This window comes from Biomphalaria glabrata, chromosome 1, assembly GCF_947242115.1.
Source record: "Biomphalaria glabrata chromosome 1, xgBioGlab47.1, whole genome shotgun sequence".
In the NCBI taxonomy this organism is placed as follows: domain Eukaryota; kingdom Metazoa; phylum Mollusca; class Gastropoda; family Planorbidae; genus Biomphalaria; species Biomphalaria glabrata.
This window is the reverse complement of record NC_074711.1, coordinates 63,816,446-63,829,911: the sequence shown is the minus strand read 5'-3', so window position 1 is coordinate 63,829,911 and position 13,466 is coordinate 63,816,446.

Here is a 13,466-nt window from a genome sequence, read left to right as displayed (position 1 = left end):
TATTTTCTAATTATTGAGATCTTAATGTGACAGACGGAAGTACAGACGGACATCTTACAAAAGAAAAATTATTTCGGCTTTTCTCCCTTTGGGGGGTCGCTAATAAAATGTGAACCCAGTTTTATCACGCCCCCCTTTTTTTTCAACAATGAATAATTCTGAAGTAGATCTACATAACATCATTTTAGTTTCTCTTTATTTCAAATTCGTTTCAGTTTAACCTCTGCCCTGCGCACCAATGGAAACTTTTTTTTTTTCAAATCTCCGAGAAGGTTGTTGTAATGTGCTCACTACATCGACATCCTGTTTGGTATTCGCAAGCGAATTGTATTTTTACCCCAAAAAATCAATTCTTTTCTTGGGATTCCATGAAAAAAGGTGTTGTCTTATTCTTTAATATTTAGTGGGCAGGACATTAAGAGATAAAAACCAAAAATACATAAATATAGCTTATGTATTTTCTTTTATCTCTTTGAATGCGGAGCTTTCATACCTGGGGTTTTAATGGCATAGGAAAGATTCTGAGTCTTGAAATCCGGCTCAATGAAAGGTTTCATCCGGCCCGACGCATATTTTATAATAATAATAAAAGAAAATAACAGCTACATTTATAATGTAAAAAATACAAGCTGTTATGTGAATATATTTAATGTTAAAAATAAGGAGAAAATCAATCTACTGACACAATGTCTTGGACAGTTTTCAAGGTTTCTAACAATAGGAAAAACTTGTTCTATTGGTTCATCAGTTAGTTGACAATTACTTCACAATGAAGACAAGGAATTTAGATCTATACACTTACACACATACACACTTACATAGCTACATACTTACACAGTTACTCACACATCCATAGACGTACACTTCTACACACTTACACAGCTACACACTTACACAAATAGTGACAAATACACACACAGGTTGACACGTACACAGTTACACACTTACACAAACACACACACACGTACACGTACACAGCTACACACCAACACAGCTACACACTTACACAGCTACACACTTACACAGTTCACTTGATGAAACTTTATGGCGTCATTAAAAGAAAATTTCAGGACTCAAATGTAAACAAAATAAAATTAGTGCGCATTACGAAGCAGTGAAACCAGACCTGCTGTACGGTTGATTGAATTTCAATCGATAATCAGCTTAAACAAATATTTCTAAATATTCTTAATGCTTTAATCCCTACGACGGCTTTTTGATCAAATTGAATATTTCACTCTCAGAGAAATAGTGCAAAAATTGTATCCTCTTATATATTTATGTTCGGTTGTTTTTTTTTAAACAGCTGAACATTTAGAAACAAGAAATATCATTGACCTACTGATGGTGTCAGTGGTACTTATAGATGCCACGACTATGTGAACTATTTACCACAAAATCACTGCTGCAACGAGTTGAATCTGTCACTATTTGATAACGATTTTGATTGTATACGAAAACATTTCCAATGATTTTTTTACATAAATGCAATCTAAAAATGAAGATGTTTTCATTCATTGTAATTTCGCTAAGCCGAGAAATTGTATCTTAAAAAAAATTTATACTGAAATTAAAATTTTGATGTCGGAGACATTCAAGCACTAGGCTCAGCTGCACGTCTGTCGTAAATTTCAGTTTGCCGTATTCATGTGACAGTATGTCATATGTGAATTAACACAACACTACAAGGTAAGGCTAACGCAGGATAGAGCAAAGCAAAATTGAAACCATACATTCGATTTGTACGAAATATTTTCTGTAGAAAACTTGTCCCATTCTTTGAAAACTAACCTTAAGTGTTTAAGTAATACTTATGTGTATGGACAAACGATTTCAGTAATGAAACTTGGCGAATTGAGTCTCAGGTAGTAGTCGCTCTGACACGATGTATCTAGACAATGCAGCCAAGTTTGCTTCAGAAAAATGAACCTAAAACATTCCATTAAGTAACAGGACTCGGGGCACTGAGTCCTTATATTATTTTTAGTAGTGTAGATCTATCTATCTATCTATCTATCTATCTATCTATCTATCTATCTATCTATCTATCTATCTATCTATCTATCTATCTATCTATCTATCTATCTATCAGTGGCGTAGCTCGGGTATATGATGCCCAGTGCGACAACTCCTTTCTCTCCAAAATGTGTATTCATTATGTTGTAAATGTATTTGGCTAATGCCAAAAAAAAAAAAAGTTCAAAAAGAGACTACGTTCTTTCTTGTTTTCGGGAGTGAACTATCAAGCCGATATATTTTGTTTATAAACCTAGCAAACTGAACGGCTGTCCTTGTTTCGGAATTTTGAGGCTTTTGAAGAAACAGCGACAAACCGTTGAATCTCTTGTTGTTGATCTCCCTAGGAGCACTATCTAGATTGATTTTCCATCTGTGGATTCAATAGTTGGGAAGGAGATAAAACTTTGTATTTATCTGACACATGAGGAAGTTGCTCAACTCGGGTGATTATTTCTTGAACAATCCGGTTCAAAGAAGAATTATTTTCTTTCCGTAGCTCTTTCTTCAGTGTTAGTACAGGAACTTCATCTTTTTCCACTGGCCAATGCGTTTATGGGGTTTTACACTACTTCTCAGTTTTGCCTGTTCTTGCAAAAGGTAATACTGGCTTCAGCGATGTCCTCCCGCCTATTAGTTTAGCAAGTCTTAATGTGTTCAGTTAGTGTGGTAACGCCTCTTTTATGTAAGTTAATGCACAGACTAGAAACAATAATATGTGGAGTAAATTAAAATACTGCATAGAAACTAAAAATCCGCTTGCTTACAATGTTGTAGAATTCACTTCTGTACTAATCAATGTCTCCAGAATTTCTATAATTTTTGACATTTATCCTAACCATCTTGACGGCTCTCTCTGGCGCTCTAGCGGGTTTCCATCAGCTCTTGAGCTAGTTGCGGTTATTTTGATGCACACGTCCTAACGGTGAGCTGAAGTTGAGAATAAGGTGTTGAAATGGTTCAGTCTATCGAGACAAGGTGTTGAAGTGGTTCAGTCTACCGAGACAAGGTGTTGAAACGGTTCAGTCTATCGAGACAAGGTGTTGAAATGGTTCAGTCTATCGAGACAAGGTGTTGAAATGGTTCAGTCTATCGAGACAAGGTGTTAAAATGGTTCAGTCTACCGAATCAAGGTGTTGAAATGGTTCAGTCTACCGAGACAAGGTGTTGAAATGGTTCAGTCTATCGAGACAAGGTGTTAAAATGGTTCAGTCTACCGAATCAAGGTGTTGAAATGGTTCAGTCTATCGAGACAAGGTGTTGAAATGGTTCAGTCTACCGAGACAAGGTGTTGAAACGGTTCAGTCTATCGAGACAAGGTGTTGAAATGGTTCAGTCTATCGAGACAAGGTGTTGAAATGGTTCAGTCTATCGAGACAAGGTGTTAAAATGGTTCAGTCTACCGAATCAAGGTGTTGAAATGGTTCAGTCTACCGAGACAAGGTGTTGAAATGGTTCAGTCTATCGAGACAAGGTGTTAAAATGGTTCAGTCTACCGAATCAAGGTGTTGAAATGGTTCAGTCTACCGAGACAAGGTGTTGAAATGGTTCAGTCTATCGAGACAAGGTGTTAAAATGGTTCAGTCTACCGAATCAAGGTGTTGAAATGGTTCAGTCTATCGAGACAAGGTGTTGAAATGGTTCAGTCTACCGAATCAAGGTGTTGAAATGGTTCAGTCTATCGAGACAAGGTGTTGAAATGGTTCAGTCTACCGAAAAACATAAATGAATCGACTTCGATTACAACAATTTGAATTCCTGTCTAATTCAAAAATGGTTCGAGCTGGCTTATTCTGCTTTAGGATTGATTTCTAGAAAACAATTTTGGACACCTTAGTGTTGAACTTTCATTATAATAGCCTTGATCTATGAAGTCTATTATATTTGAGCCATACGAACATAGTTTCTCTAAAAACATTGCAGCGTCCTGCTTGTTCTCAATGTCCATGAAGTCAATGAAAGACGATATTTCACTGCGTCATTATCCAGGTCGCGATACTACAAAGTTTGTCAAGCACTTTACCATTCAGCCAGCACGTCCACTGTTTGTTAATTTAATGTTTGTTTTTATTGAATTCTTTAAACAGCTCATAAACTAGATCAAGTCATGACTTTAAAAGTTTTTAATTCGTAAGATATTTCAGGCTCTATTGCAACTTTATATTTTTTTCTTACACTATACACTATTCCCGTAAATCCATTCAAAATCGCTGTGTAGCGACGGTCTAGGCCCCTAGCTTCATTTCAAGCCAACAACCATCCGACCATTGATTATTGAATACAACTCGTATCTTAAGTAAGTTTTATTGAAATGATTACATTTCTTATATAGCTTAAAGTAACCCCCCTCCTAAAAATAAATAATAAATAACTTGACATTCTGATGCCCAATTCCTGTCATTTTTTAGTGAGACCGTCATAGACCATTTTGAGGACTATTAGCCGTGTATAATCTAGATTCAAAACATATGTCGTTTGATAAACACTTCTAATGGATTTACGAAATATATTTATATTAACATATAAATATCATATAAATAAGATACTAGTTTAAGTATTAAATGGCCAAATGTAAACTTTAAGACTGTAACCCTTTTATCCTATAATTTCTAAATTTTATTATATTCATGATTATACAAACTATACTTCTCTAGATCATTAGAAATGTATCAATTTTGTCCCTTAATGATAAAATGTATGCGGTATATTAATACTTATCAACTATCAATAGATCAGGAAAGGGAAATAACGAGAGGTTAATTTACAACTTCGATGCAATTATTTTTAGCTCCTTTTAACACGCCTCTTAAAATGAATGCATTAATTGATTGATTTTTAACTCAAAGTCTTACATTTATTGGTTTTAACTCTACATTTTTGTTATTTGTAAATTGAAGCAATTTCATTGTTTACTTTTTGCACACTGGCACATTGAACACAGGAAGTGTATTTTGTCTTATCTTATCTTATCTTATCTTATATAATACAGACGTTACTTCAAAAATGAAGATGATTACGTCCTACGCGTCATGCATTTAGTCATGCCTATTAACCAAATGTCCTAAATTCTGCCAAGTCACTGGTTTTCCTGGCTAGCTCAGGCAATCCATTCCATGCTCTAATAGCACTAGGGAAGAAGGAGTATTTGTACAAATTTGTCCTAGCATATGGGATGAGGAATGTGCCTTTATCTTTGTGTCTTTCAGAGTATTTTATTAAATTTTGTTTTTGTATTTGAAGATTATGGTTTTTGTATTCAGTGTTTTATGTATAATTGCTACTTTACTTTTAAGTCTTCTATCCTGAAGGCTTTTTAAATTTAGTGATTTTACTAAAGGTGGTACTCTAGTCAAATGTGAATATTCGTTTGTTATGAGTCTCACTGCTCTATTTTATATCTGCTCCAGTTTCTTAATGTTTTCTTCAGTTAAGGGGTCCCAAACAGAGGATACATATTCTATTATTGGCCCAACCAAGGCTAAATAACATTTTAATTTTATGTTCTTATTTGATTTATAAAAATTTCTTTTAATAAACCCTAATGTTTGTTTGATTTTTTTGATAGTTTCATCAATATGGCGATTCCATGACAGTTTTTCATTTATTATAACACCTAGGTATTTTGCGTTTTTAGTCTGTGTTACTGGTTTGCCATGAATAAGATAAGTGGAATTAATTTGTTTTAGTTTTTTGTTACTCTTAATAACTGTCATTTTTCTGGGTGGAAAGACATGCTCCAATTTGATTCCCATTTCTCTAATTCATCTAATTCTCTGTGTAAAATTTCTGTATCTTGTGTAGTTTTTATTGTTCTATATATTATGCAATCGTCTGCAAATAATCTGACTTTTGTTCCTGAACTAATGCAATTTGGTAAATCATTTATGTAAATTAAAAATAGCAGTGGACCCAAGACTGTTCCTTGAGGTACACCTGAGTTTACTGTTATCGGTGTTGATTTAGAGCCAATTATTATTACAGTTTGTTCTCTCCCTATCAGAAAATCTTAAATCCACTGATGCAGTGGAGCGTCAATGCCAAAATATTTTATTTTTTTTAAGCAAACTATGGTGGTGAGCTTTGTCAAAAGCCTTGGAAAAATCTAACAAAATAGCATCTATCTGCTCACTATTATCTAAACCTTTTGATAAATCACCAATTAGTCCTATTAGTTGTGTTTCACATGATCTATATTTCCAAAAGCCATGTTGGTATGGAGTAAGGACATTATGTTTGACTAAGTCGTTTATAACGTTACTACATATTATGTGTTCTAGGAGTTTACATGTGATTCTGGTAAGTGATACTGGTCTGTAATTTCCTGGGTCAAATTTTTTTCCTTTTTTTAAATAGAAAGGGGACATTAGTTTATTTCCAGTCTGTTGGTACCACTAGCGGATCCAGAACTTTGTAATGGACGGAGGCGTTTTTTTCCAAACCCTAACCCTAACGCCCAGAAAAAAAACACAAAAACAGCCATGTTGAGGCCTTTCTCCTGACAGCTTGGAGGTCTGGGGGATCGCTGTAAGCTCTCCCAGTGGGGCCGGGGAAAAACCCCGACGCCAAAAGCGTTTTCTTTCATTCCTCACTGCAGGAACGCATTCTACTGACATATACAGCTCATTATTCATCATATATTAAGAAGAGTTTTTAAAAAATATCTCATTTTTAAGTGGTACATTTTGTTCAATAGTCATGTTTGTAACTTTGTTATGTTACAGAACTATAATTTACAGTTCTAAACAAAAAAAATTGGAAGTGGGAGGAGAAATTAAGTGGACTAATTAGATTCTACTCTAAATTTTTTGCATTTTTGGGGTTTTTATGTATGTTGTGAGTTTGTAGTCCCAAATTTTTTTTTATACAATAGAAAAATATCAGTATTAGTAAAGGTTGGAAACAAAGTGACTAGGAAAGTAGTATTTTAGTTCAGGGTCATCTCATTTGTTATAATGAAAGAATTTCGTATGAATTCTAAATTTTCCAAAACAAAGTCTTTCTTAAAATAATTAAGATAAATTCGTGTGCAATTACATAAACTCTATTGCCATATTTGACTATTCTGTTTTAAAACGTCTAGAAAGGGGGAGAGGGCGGTAAAGTGAAAAAGTTAATCCTCGCTCCTTTTTATAATTTCTGCTAATGATTGCATTTGGCATTTACGAATTCTCCTGTATAAGAATTTAATTTATAGCATATATAAATTATATTAGTGACATTTTGTTTAAATTTTGTAATTTCTTAACTAAAATACAAAAAGAAAAAAAATAATTGTTTGTCCTATTTACTAATGATAAAATTTGAAATCAAAGTCTGTGTGCGACATAATAAACAAATGGGTTAAAACATCAATATGTAGCTTATATTATATAGATATTCAACTAATTTTGTTCACAAACTATGATTTCTCCATAAATTAAGGACCCCCCCCCACTGAGAGGACTAGAGTGGGGAGAGCAGTAAACGCAATCAACCCCCCCACACACACACCTCACCGAATCGGCTAAATACCAGAAGTGTAGCGACATAACATAAAAATCATATTCAACTAATTTTGTTCACAAACTATGATTTCTATATAAAAGTAGGACCGCCCCCCACTCAAGGGGTTTATGTGGAAAGGCCAGTAGATGTATTCGACCCCCCCCCCCCCACCAATCGGCTAACAGGAGAACGACATAATAAAAAGATCGGTTAAAATATCAATAACACGTTTTAATTATATAGATATTTAATTCATTCTATTAACAAGCTGTGATTTCTACTACTAAATTGGACCGCCCCCTTCCCACTCAAAAGTGATGGGGGGGGGATAGGCGGGATTGATGCCATCGCCACCTCCCCATCCCACCAAATCGGCCAAAATACTAGAGGGGGGAACGAAATAATCTAGAAATAGGTTGAAATATGAATAATTAGTATATATTATTAACCCTTAAAGTGCTTAGCTGTTTTACAATGAGTGCATACCAAATGGAATTACAATTCTGATGTTTAGAGGCTAATATACCACACGCATTTTAAGGGTTAACATGACTAAGAAATTCGTATACAAATTTTGTGATTTCTTTACTAAAACTCCTCCCAGTGAGGGGTGGGGGCTATCGCCCCTACCGCCCCCCCCCCTGGATTCGCCAGTGCTTGTACTCTAATGTGTTCTGTTTCCGAAGACTCTGTATATACGTCATTCTTTTTGGCGACATTGGTTACTGCTGGGCGTCTTAGTATTTTCTCCTGCAGATGTTTTGCGACATCGTGCCCTGTTGTTCCCTTTAAGGGTAAGCCTTATAACCTCGGTAGTATAGTTCCCCCTTTCAGACCTTGCGATCTAAAGGGCAGATGATGTTAAGGTCATCCGTTTCTTTGGCCAACGGTTAACGAACAGGGTCTCATGTGGCCAGCACAATGACCAACCGCCTTTACTTTCCCCAACTAAAGTCAGGTACCCATAAGATTTTGGTGGACTCGGGGGCGCCCTAAAATCACGAAATTCAAAATCCCAGTCTTCACCGAGATTCGAACCCAGGACTTCAGGTTCAGAAGCAAAGCACTTAGTCCCTATAACCTCGGTAGTCTTAAATTATTACTATTTGCATCGCTGCTAGAGCAGCAAATACATAGGTTTCTTCTTTGTGCATTTACAGGAAACTAGGACTGGGTCTAGGAACTGGAACAAAGTTTGAGGCTTAAGCCGCAGTTTGTTTGCTGTAGCTGTGGGTGGCTGTTTGATGTAGTGGGGCAATGCTGGCATGGCGTAGGTGCGATTCAATCGAAATAGCTAGCCTTTGGTCATAAGTATGATATTTGCCTTATGTTGTATGTTATTGTTATACATATTGTTAAATGACTCCTTGGAATTTTCTCATCATCATCACCTGTCATTGACTTTCATCGTAGTCGTGCTGTGACAGTTCAACTAACCAAATACGTCTGTTTTTCCCGGTCAGCAGCTGTTCTTAGTAGGATATCCAGAGAGAGAGAGAGAGAGAGAGAGAGAGAGAGAGAGAGAGAGAGAGAGAGGCCGGTCCATTCTTTTACATTGTCCAGCAAGCTTTTCTTTGGCGATCCCCTCTAATTGGACCTTGACCTTGAGGGATGACTTTTAACAGTGAGTCATGTCTTACAGTATGACCAAGCCAGGGTGTTGACTAGTTAAAGTACAAACTCATTTGTTGTCTTTTCCAGGCATAAATAAAACAAGGAAAGAAAAGTTCCCCATTCAGACCTTGTGGTCTCTAGGGCCGATGATGTTAAGGTCATCTGTTTCTGGGTAGCACAACTACCAACCAAGTTTACTTAGGGGCGCCCTAAAGATCCCGAAATTAAAAATTTCAGTCTTCACCGATATTCGAACTCAGGACCCTCGGTTCGGAAGCCAAGTGTTTAACCACTCTCAGCCACCGCTTTCCCAAATAAAATAAGTTTTATGTATCGAATGTGTACTATCAGTTACTGATTTTTTCGTGTGTTTCATCAGTTAACTGTTGTACACATCATAAGGTCACAAGCTAGTCAGGGGCCCCGCAACGTGAAAACCCAACTCGACGTGACTATTGTGTTTCTTATCTTCAAATAAATCTTGCATGTCGATCAGGCCAATCTAGTTAATTAGAGATTTTTAAAATTCACATCTACGCTTTCTTTTAATCCAGTCTTTTCAAAATGTATATTCAAGGAGAACAACCGATGCTGAAATAGTAATAATAATCTTGAAGAAATTATCCGAGTTTTTTCCCCTTGATGTATTTTCGGAAATATGAGCAATAATATTTACTTTTAATAAGCTCTAATTAATGCCTTTTAATTACGAATATCGATGTATTTATTTTATTTATTTGAGATTAAATAGAAATGTCTGTTGTAATTAACAAAATGGAAACAATATATGCAGGAATTATGTGGTTAAGGTTACCAGCCTAAGCTTGTAGACTGTGGAGGTAGGAGTTATCTAACCATGAGTTTACAAGCTTTCCAGAGTATCTGGTCGTGTAGTAAACAGACTGTCATTTGATGTGTCCTTTGGTGTGTCATTTGATGTGTCCTTTGGTGTGCCATTTGGTGTGTCCTTTGGTGTGCCATTTGATGTGTCATTTGGTGTGCCATTTGATGTGTCATTTGATGTGTCCTTTGGTGTGCCATTTGATGTGTCATTTGGTGTGTCCTTTGGTGTGCCATTTGATGTGTCATTTGGTGTGCCATTTGATGTGTCACTGTATGTGTTTATAACGAGTCTGTACCTAGTATAGTACCTACAAGATTTTTGTGAATATACAAAATTAAAATATAATCAAACAAGTTGTAGCCTCTTAATGCCAAGAATATTCAAAATCTACACAAAAAAATTATGATTAGCAAAGCTTTTAGGCACTGGGAGTTGTTTGTACATTTACATGCGTAATAGTATTCTAATAATAATAATAATATAATAATAATATAATAATAATCTTTATTGTCCTTATGGAAATTTGTCTTACAATTTGTGCATTACACCAAACAAAAAACATAATAACTATAAGAAACCAAAGTGTACATTCACACCAGACTCATTCATAATTTACATGTGACAAAGTTTATATCAGATTGTTCCTATTTAATGATTTGATTGCCAGGGGAACAAAAGAGTGTTTGTGTCTGTTTGTCTTTGCTATCGGTGTTTTGTGTAGATTTATTAAATCAGTTCCTTAATATTGTATCATTATATTAAAATTATCAATTTTGTCCGATCTACAAAAATAAACAAATAATTAAATAAACCTGCAATTAAATTATTCCCTACTCTAATTAGAATAATGTTTCTGTATTCAATTCAAACCCGATCACGTAGTATCTACACCTACAACTACACATAGAGTCACTACTTCAGTTTAGTCAACTCACAACTTTTGTCAGCTCATTTTGTTTTTCTCACTCTGATTTTCAATAAAGTAATACACATGCTATAAAATCTCTCTATATAAATCTCTTCATGGCTCAAGAGTTTGGACGAGAAGAAGAAGTAAAGGAGCGATCAGTCTTTTATTTCTGCGGATAGAGTTACCACACGAAAAAACAAAGGGGGGGGGAGAACAAGTAGTATTCACCCGGCACTACGGATGGCTGCTGGTCGTGCGGTTAGCGCGCTGGACTGTCGTTTGGATTTATCGATATTACCGGGTTCAAACCCTATCCGGTCCCATCCCCTTCGTCCTGCGGGAGGTTTGGACTAGAAAGTAAATTATCTTCAACTCTGAAGGAACATCCGAAACATGTAGAACATTTTACAAACAAACATTTTACAAACGCTAAATAGCAGCGCAGGACTTTACCATTGTGGCCCAGCAAAATAGCGGCGTATGCTACGCCGCCGGTCGATTAGTACAATATGATAGAAATATTATTTATCACAAAAACTTATATAACTCTACAATACTAGGGGAGGTAATACCTTTGTCATTTATGTTGCGTGTTTCTACTAGATTGAATTTTTCTCATAATAATAAAGAATTCTATCATGTGGTCATTAGTTTTCACATACACTTTAAAAAACAAATTCACTCCAATTTTCTGATAGATATATTGAATCACGTTCCACCGCACTGCTGCCTGGTTGTCCAGTACTAGATCTATGTCTTATATCCTCTTGATTATGATTTTTTGATAGGTCTATTTCTTTTGTCATGATTTGTATGCCTTTCTTACCCAGCCACATTTAGGTTATTTCGTTTCATCTCAGTCCATTCTACGTGACGTATTTATCGTCTTTCTCATCTCTGCCAAGATTGCTTATAACGCTGTCCCTCCTATTTAATGTTTATATTTCCTGTTACTGCCTCTTTTATCGACCTCGTGTGTACGTTGCTACCTGGATTCATCTTTACCTACATGCCATTTACCTTAGAAAATAAAAACCTAGAAAAACATAAAAAGTTCAGGTGCAGTTTGTTCACCTATCTCTCGCCTTGTAAAAAAAAAATGACGTCATGAGTCACGTGTTATATTCATTTGTTCAATTTACTCACTTAAAAAAAAACCCAACTCAATAGATATACTTTGCGATGCTGTAAGCCGAGTTGTATCCTAGATGTTTCTAAAGATCTATCTAGCAGAGATGTATGCATGTGTACTGATGTAGTGCCCAGGTTCCAAAACAATTTCGTATCTTTCTATCAATCAATCAATGCCATTCCAAACGTCCAGGCCGCATAACTCTTGGATCTACGTCTTATTATATAGGTCAGGTAACGAGACGTGTGGCTCGTACTAGATCTATGTCAGTAGCACATAAAACACCTCACCAGTAAGATTCGTTAAGAGTCTAGTGACTTACTATGAAGGTCTTTAAATAAAAACTAAAAAGTGAAAATGGCTGCTTTAATGCGATGGTTCTCAGTCTGCGTTAATCTGTGCTACTCTAGTTTAATAAAGTACATCTGTGACATTTTCAGGGATAATTGACGACATGTAGTTACAACCATGAGGTGGGCCTAGGAATGAGAACCACTTCTTTTGGATTCTCTGCGTGGTGGTTGAAAGTTCGACTGCTTTGTCCATCTCTTCCTTCCGGCCTCCTCTAAAGCTGTCCCGGTACCCCCTGACAGTAAACAGTAAGGTAACGCGGGATCACGTTCTCGGTAGATCTTGAAGGAAGATGACCTGGATTGGACAATAAACTAGAAAATAATTATATGCGATCTAACCCATCTTATCCGATGAGGGCAATTATAAAGGATCAAAACCTCAGTGGAAGTTTCAATCTTAAACTACTTCACCTATCCCTAAGTCTGTTCAATACCACACGTGATCTGTTGATCATCTTTCTCTATTCTTTGACAAGTATCTCTTTTAATGACAGGCCCGTCCATTTATTGTTGTCTTCCCAAAGTTTTCCCCCTCTTTTTGTTTTCTGCACGAACCCCAATGCCTCGTAAGATGGCCGTAGTTATGGTCCGATTAGAAATTAGTTATTGTTTTCGTGAGTAGGGGAAGTTTTGACTTAGAGACAATCACGTGACTAGTAAAAACTAGACGAGGTTTTGAGAAAGAATAGCGAAATAGAAACCAATGTAAACAGACTACTCTAGACGGCTTTAGAGAGATAGAGAGGAGCTTTTTATATACGTAGAGATTCAGCTTAGCGACATTCGACGGTTCCTTTGTTATTAATAAAATTATTCGACATTCGCTCTCAGCGTCGATTATCTTCTATTGCTGGCCTTTCGCCTATGTTATTGGATTTCATTATATGAGTGTTACCTCCGTTTGACTTCTCTTAATAATACACAACGTGAAAGCGCCTAACACCATATAGTTTAAGATAGCTTCTTTTTTTTTTTTTTTTAACAGTGGTCAGCAGGATACCGTCGGGTCCCATTGCCACTGTGGCCCTGTTACGACTTTCTTCAATTGTGGGCAGACTACTAAACTAGATCTATTTTACTTTAAAATGTGGACACCAAGACCAACACAAGATA